Consider the following 7772-nt stretch of genomic DNA (forward strand, 5'->3'; position numbering starts at 1 on the left):
GAGCTGCGGGTGACGGGCGCCCCCCGAGCGGTTGCGGAGGACGGGAACGGCCGCGGCAGAGGCCGCGAGTGCGGCGTGAAGGTGCCGGTCAGCCGGAGCCGCCTCCCGCGGGGGGGCCCGGGCTCGCTGCCGGGTCTCCGCGCGGTCGGGGCTGTCGCTGCCGAGGTTCGAGACGTTTCGCCGCCGCCCCTCGCCCCGGCACGCTCCTGCGACGGCGGCGCTGGCCGTGCCCGGCTCGGGGCAGGCGTTTGCCAGCCGGAGACCGGACCCCTTTTCCGGGGTTTGCCGGCCGGAGCGAGGCGGCGAGCGCCGGGGAGCGCGCAGGGAAGGGAGCGGGCAGCCCTCCGCAGGGGGCGAGCCCGGGGGCTGCGCCGCGGCTCCGCACTCGCGGCTCCGCCTCAGCCGCAGGCAGCCCCCGCAGAGCCGCCCCCGGCCCCGCGCCGCGCCGCAGGCAGCCCCCGGCGCCCCGGGAGGCGCTGTGGACCGACGGCTTGCACATCGGTGGTCAGGAGAAGGCAGCTCTGCGCCTTAAGTGGCAGCGTAGAGAAAAGATGTGAGGGTCTGCAGCGAAGCACAGGAGAGGGTCCGGAGGACAGCGCGTGTCGCAGGCGCTTGGCAGCACACGGCCTCGGGAGAGGGAACAGACGCCGTGGGTCAAGCTGGGGCACAAGGTAAGCTCAAGGAGAACCAATTGGTTAATGAGACCAAACAGAAATGACTTGAACTGTGCATGAACACTTGAGTGAAAGTAAAGACCGCTGTGCCTTTAAATGGGGACGAGGCTCGTAAGACCCAGTGAGGATTAAGTGTGACTAAAGGCCATCGTAAACGGTTTTTCCAGGGCTGTAAAGTATTTTCCTGTTGCAAAGGGCTGTGCCAGCTTTGTGGGTTTGCCCCCCAGCTCCCGTCCCCGCAGAGACGCGTAGCTGGTCCCTCGGCCGTGCGGGTGCTCGATCCGTTGCGCGGCGGGCGATGGGATCCGGCCGTTCGACGGCAGCATCAGGTCCCGAGGAGATGGTCGCTGCCGGCCCCGGCCGGGCTCGGCGCTCAGAGGGGCTGCGCGACGTCCCGGTGCGACAGCGGCCCTTCCCGGGGCTCGCCCCCCGTCTGGTCTTAGGTGAACATATTCACCTAAGAATATGTTCAAACATAGCTTGAGATACGCTGCTAATCACGTCAAGAAAAACGTCTATCTTAATATCAAACTAGCTAAAATGCTGTCACGGGGGGATATCTTGGTGCTTGTAAACTTTAACTAAACTAAACTAAAGAGTGCTACGAGGCTGGATTGCCTGAGAACCAGTACAATTGAAACAGCAGCACACCCCCTCTTTTTTGAAGGAAGACTGTAGGTCGTTTTGAACAGCATAGAATCATAGAATCATTTAGGTTGGAAAAGTCCTTTAAGATCATTGAGTCCAACCATTAACCCAACACTGCCAAGCCCACCACTAAACTGTGTCCCTGAGCACCACGTGTACACGTCTTTGAAATTGCTCCGGGGATGGTGAGGCCACCCTGAAACTTCCCTAGGCAGCTGGTTCCAGTCCTTGACAACCCTTTCAGTGAAGAATTTTTTCCTAATGTCCACTCTAAACCTCCCCTGGGGCAACTTGAGGCCGTTTCCTCTTGTCCTATCCCTTGTATCCTTGTTGGATCTGGTAGAAATGATCCCCAAATGGCAGTGTGTAAAGGATTAATTTAAATTCCAGACTCCGGTTGCCTGGCATTAGCAAAAATAAAGCTCTTGCGTTATTTCTCTTAACAGTTAAAAATTAGATGCAGGAAAAATAAAGAGAAACACTAAGTACTGATTCCCCCCCCCCCCCTTTACCTTTTGGTAAGACAAGAGCTAATTTGTTCTCCTATCTGCTGTGCATCCTGCTGCTGAACTAATCTTTTCTATGCCCTAGATTGTTATTAGCCTTGCTTGCTTATTACGGAAAGACTCTACTTTCTAGGACTCCTTTTAATTCCATTTGCTACTCCACTTGCCTTTTGTCTTAAGTGTTATTTTTTTGTAGCGTCCTTTGAAAGGTTCTTGGCCTTTTCTAACCTGGGACAAATTTATAGTAGCCGCGTCGAGTTTTCCTAATCATTAATGATCTTCCCAGCAGGATATGTTCTCTGGCTTCTTGCTAACATGATTCAGGACACATTCTGTTTTGAAGTGCCCTTTACCCTTGAACCATTGTGCTGGGATTTAGTGGATTGACCCAAACTCTACTGGATTTTTCTTGAGGCTTTTCTGTGTCACTTTGCACAGCACTGGTAAGCTACCTGCTGTCAAAGTGCCTGCGTTTTAGTAATAACACCTTGGCATTGTTCAAGTAAGTATGTTTAAATTTTCCTTTGGCCGACTTACCTGTTTTAATTCCTTAAGTATTCAGGTTTCTTCTGAGACAGGTGGAGGAAAGGAGCACTTGTTCCTTACAGACGATAAAATAGCAGAAATAAATGTGTAAATAGGCATGAACATTAGGCCGTTAGGGGTGTTTCGATGGGTATGTCTGCCATGCCCAGAATGGTGTAAGAACAGTAATCCGCTTTGCAAATTTGGCTGTATGACCATATCACTATGTTTGGAGGTGCAGGCATCAATAGATGCAAGTGTTTTCACAGAATTAAGAAAACCATCTTGGCCGTGCAGTCCAGCTGTAAACGATGCACAGAACAAAAACTGATAGGAAAAAAAAAATGTCTTTTCAGACCCATATGGGTAAATAGAGTATTCTGTGCTGTCCTGTACACGCATGTGTGTACATGTATTCGTAGCCAGTGAGTCATGGCTCCTAAGCCTGATTTAAAAACGGAATGAGTTCATTATAGTCCCCTCCTCCCCACCCCCCCACCCCCCAAAAAAACCCAACAAACCAGCCTCTGAGGAATCAATCTAATCTGCTTTACTAAATGAACATGTGAAAGTGCTTACCAGGGATAAACCTGGGGACTATACATATTTCTCTCTTTTTCCTCAAAGAGAATGAAAACACCTTTGAGACAATAAAGGAGTTAGAAGAGGAGCCAGTGTGTCCCATTCAGTGTTCTCTGTGTATCTGCATGCACCGCTTCCCCTCTTTGGTTTCTGATGTAGACGGGAAGGACAGGGAGGGTGTAAGGACATTGCAAGTCTCTCTCTCGAGAAGATAGGCTTTTGTGCTGGCTTCAGCCAGTTCTGAGCTCTTTGGGGCTTAAATCTCCCCAGAAGGGGTGTGATGTTGAGTTCGGCCACCTCTTCCTGAGCAAGCCACCACTGTGGGAGGCACCGAGATGCTCAGCAGAGGCAGTTTAGGAGCGACGGGGGTGGCTGGTGATCTGTCCCGCTGCTTGGAGGTAATCCCCTCCATACAACGCTGAGATGCAACGTACCCAGCTAGGAGGAATCCCAGTAGAGATGGACAAAAAGATGAACCCGTGCAGGTATTGCTCCCCAGCAACATGCGAAAAAATTCATCAGCAGTACATATCCTGGCATGTATCCGTTCATATGGAAGGTGGATATTTATGGTTTTTAGTGTAAGTCAGAAGTTGTTGGACAGTCTGTTTTGCCTTGGAACGAAACCATAAAATTAGATTTTGCGAAGCAGCCCGTGTTTCAAATCCGTGGACAAGGTGAAATGCCATGTGCATGAGAGCGTTTCTCATCAGCGCGGATCTTTGCTGTCTCTAAAGCAGTGCAGGCTGGGGCTGTGGGTGCTACTGGAGATATGCAGCCCGCCTGCACTGTAGGAAGGCCATTCTGGTCTCACTGCCAGATGGAGCTGTATGTTGTACAATATTGTACGTGTTGTGCCAAGCTGTCTGCAGGTAAAGAAAGCAGCAGTCATGTATTTGACAGGTGATGCTGTGAAGAAATTGAGGGAAAATCTGCGGCGCATGTGATTTTGACTGTTAGTAATGCGTCATTAATTTAAAAATAACCAGTGCATGGGTGTTGGTCAGAAAGGCCTGGTTTCTCATGTGTAAATTGACCAAGTCAGAGGCACTGATGCAAGTGCCTGGATGAATGGGTAAAACAGGGCTGGGCTAGCCAGGGCTGGCACGGGCAGCGTGTGCAGCATGTAGTTGTTTAGGCAATAGCTCTAATTCAGAGTTAGGATGGAGGCGCTGGATGTGCTCGGTTTTGAAAGCACACGGTCTTTGTTAGCTTCAACGGAAACTGCAGGATTCTGCTGTGCAAATCAACGAAACTGTGAGATACAATCCGCTGTTCAGGAAAGTCAGAACATGTTTTTAAGGAAGTCTCTGTGGGAGGTAAAACCGCTGCTGAAGCGATAGCAGCGATGGAGCGTGTGTAAAAGAGCCTAGGGAGACCCGCAGCCTTCTGGAGCCAGGCAGAGTATTTCCTGTTCCCTTGAGCTATTCGTCACGAAGGGAAGATGCTTCCTACAAATTGGGGTTTGTTCTAATGGAAATAGGTGACTGGTGAATAAAGAGGGCAGTGGAGAGTTGTCTTTTTCCCCATTTTTGGAAAACGGAATGCATTGTTGTTCCAGTTTAACAGCAGGTGGCACTCGGTTCCAGAGCAAGTAGTTACCACTTCATTGCCATAAAAAGAAATCCATACAATTCTGTCGGTTCTGATTCTGAATCAAAGAATGAAAATAGCTTCTGAACAGGGTCTTGACTATTAATTCATGTGCTGTGATATCTGCATGGTGTGTCTTCATTGTCTTTCGTGAAAATTCCTCTTTCCTGTGAAACCATTTGTGTTTGTGGGTTTGGGATCTTTTTTTTCTTTCCTCCCCTTGTTCAGGGAGCAGTAGCCCAGCACAGTTCCGCTTGTTTTGTTTTTTTTTTTTTTCTGGTGGTGTTACAACTAACGTTGTGCAGTCCTTCTAACTGTCCATCTGCAATGCTTTCACCTTTTTGTTATTCCTGTTTTAAGATACACTATTGTTTTCTTTCTAAGGGCTGTATTTTCGTTACATCTTTCATGATGAGTGAATTTGAAGAACTGTCAATGACATAATACACTTTGTAGTGTAATTTTGTGAAAATGCTTCTCTATGGATTAAAAAAAAGATTTCACTTTATATTATTTCAAAGGTAAACCCTGAATTAATCCATCTTGGATGTGGTGTTTCTGTCTTCTAGAAATACTAAGAAATACACGAAGCTTAACTTTGTTTTTATAGGTTGAGAAGAAAAAAGCACACAAAGATGTTCAAGAGCACAGGCGGTGGCAAAACAGGAATGTCTGGATAAATTAAATACACCACCAGGCAACATCACTAATTGGCAAATGAAGCAAAAGATTACTCTAAGGAAGAACGACTGTTTGAAAATGGAGAATGAAAACACCGTAGCAGAAAAAACCAAAAAGAGTTTTTCATCTGGGGAGAGCTCAAAATTGATTAAAATGCCAATGAAAGGGTAAGCTAAGGAAATAATCTCTAATTCTTATTTGTAGTGCTGTGTAAGTGTCTTAGGTTTTCTAATACTGTAGTAGTTGAAGTCGTTTCCCCAGTGGTGAAAGCCATAGTGAGTAGTCCACCGCTTCTCAAAAAGTGAAGAAAATTTCTCTTTAGAGAACACGAAGCTCACGATGGAGGTTCAATTTTATTGCCTGCTCTAAAAAAAGAAAAGGGGGGAAAAAAAAGAAAACAAACCCCACCCAGATTCCTGTGATTTACATGTTACTACTGAGGCAAAATGCCTCTTCAAAACCAGAAAGAAAAGCAGACTGGAAAAAGCAGTTACTTTTGTAGGAAATGTAGGAATGTAGAAAAAGAAGAGTAGGAACTTGGGGTTTGCTACTACTCCCTTTTCTAGGTGATTTTAGCGATCTCCGTGCGGTTGGTGTTTTCATTAAGTTAATATGCCCTTTGTCGGGAGAAGATGATATTACCAAAGCAGTCTCAAAAGTCTAAAGAAGGCACACGTATTTTTATGTAAACCTAAGCAGGAGTTTTTTCCCGTCTGTCCTTCAAAGGAATCTCTGCTCTAGATGCTTTCTGTACCGTGGCTATTTGGATATAGTCCAGCTTAACCTGGATCTAGCTCAGATTCCATGTCTCCCCCTCACTACTCCTAGGGGCAGGTTTTTTAAGCACTTGGGTATCTTCCATGATCTTTGCAGTCAAGTCTGTGGTTTTATCATAGATATTTGTCGTCTCGGTTGTTTCTGGACATCATCTTAAGTATGTCTGTTTCACAGAAATACTTTTTGCAAACCTACTCACTCGGTGATTTTTTTCTTTCTTTCTGTGTAATGCAGTAAAATTGCCCTGAATGCCAAAGGTGCAAAGGAAAGTAAAAGAAGACAGCCTTCAAAGCAGAAGGCTCATCAGCAGATGAGCTCTTCCAGTGGCAATCATGGTCAAGTACCGGACGATAGCACGTCCAGTGAAACGTCTCGGGATGAAGGTATGCATGCATATAAGGAACGCTGAAAATAAAACTTCCTGATCAAAATTGACCTGAGAGCTGGAGGCAAGTTTGGGGTTTTGTTGTCTTTTGGGTTTTCTGGCAAATCTGATGCATATGAAGATTCTTAGTCTTTCGTGTGACCACACTACCTGATGCGCTTTGTGTTGACAAACACTTCTTTTTTGTTCAGAGTGCCTTGAACATGCTGGCCAAGTCAGCAATGAGGTCGCGTGCACAAATTCTGATTAATTACATGAGTGTGTGCACAGGCATAGAAGTATTACATTACGTGTGTTTAAAAAGGGCGAGGAGAGACTTACAGAAAAGCAAAATTCCTCTTTCACTGCAGGTATCTCAGGATTTTTTGCCCTGCTCCCCGCTCCACCTTTTCTCTTGCAGCTGTGTACCCTCCTGACTTCTTGCCCACCCTGAACTGACCTGTGTGGGTTGTGGCAAAGTGAGAAGGAGAAGTTGTTGACACTGTTCAGCACTAGCTAAAAATCTGGTGCGTTATCAACACTGTTTTGGTCAGAAATCTAACACACAGCGCTGCGTGGGCTGCTGTGAAGAAAATAAACTGCATCCCAGCCAGACGCAGGACACCAGAGAATCCAAAATTACAGTTCTTTGAGCTGTAGGAGAAGGATTCTCAGTACTGAAGAGAGCTAACTAAACCCCTGGTATTAAACAGGGAATGCACGTAACCGCATAGCTACATGTCTGTAGCTGTAAGATTTCTGTCACTTTGTGTGAAGCTGAGAGAACAGTTATTGCAACTACTTGCTTAATATCTTGCGGAAAAAATAGCCTTCCAATAGACATAATGGTAGACAGTAACTGTTTCAGCCTTCAACTACCTCTAAGGAAGTTGTTATACTAGATTTTAGTTTAATTCATTTCTGCAGTGAAGTTTTCAAAGCAACTGTAGTGTTATTGGTAATCAATGTAAGCATTTCAGTACTGAAAGGTATTTCTGTTTTCTAGACCTGCAGCAACAACCGGGAGTGAAAAGAACACGGTACTGTAAAACTGGTTTCTTGATAAACGGTTTCTATCAGCTTTTAATCACTTAAATGGGAACTGTGTTTCTGTCGTTGTGATAAATAACTTAGTCCCAAAATAGGATTACGATCCAAGTTTGCAATTTATTAAGCAAATAGAGGCAAGCAAACAGCGCTGGGTGCGCCGGGAGTCTCCGCTCCACCAAGACGCGCGCTGTACAAAGTTTATTTTTGGTTTATATTTCCTAAAGTAATACATATTCCTAGCTATTCCTAAGAAAGGGTCGGTTTATGTAAATGGATCCTTGGAACAGGCGTGTACTTCGTGGCGCGTGCTCTTTCTGTCTCCGAGGGTGGTCTTAACCCCTGTCTGGCGGTCGGTGGATGAAGTCAGCAGTC

At 46.5% G+C, this 7772-nt stretch overlaps 2 long non-coding RNA genes across 2 annotated transcripts; both read left to right on the forward strand.

Annotated features, from left to right (window-relative positions):
* Positions 1–517: 517 nt before the first annotated feature.
* On the forward strand, positions 518–3754 carry LOC121081755. Its single transcript, XR_005825798.1, has 3 exons — positions 518–671; positions 2983–3050; positions 3144–3754. It is a non-coding gene; the product is annotated as an uncharacterized LOC121081755 (long non-coding RNA).
* A 1557-nt stretch (positions 3755–5311) lies between these two features.
* Positions 5312–7387, forward strand: LOC121081757. The gene is made up of 3 exons (XR_005825799.1): positions 5312–5376; positions 6221–6369; positions 7357–7387. It is a non-coding gene; the product is annotated as an uncharacterized LOC121081757 (long non-coding RNA).
* Positions 7388–7772: the final 385 nt, after the last annotated feature.

Source organism: Falco naumanni (genome assembly GCF_017639655.2).
Source record: "Falco naumanni isolate bFalNau1 chromosome 3 unlocalized genomic scaffold, bFalNau1.pat SUPER_3_unloc_1, whole genome shotgun sequence".
NCBI lineage: Eukaryota > Metazoa > Chordata > Aves > Falconiformes > Falconidae > Falco > Falco naumanni.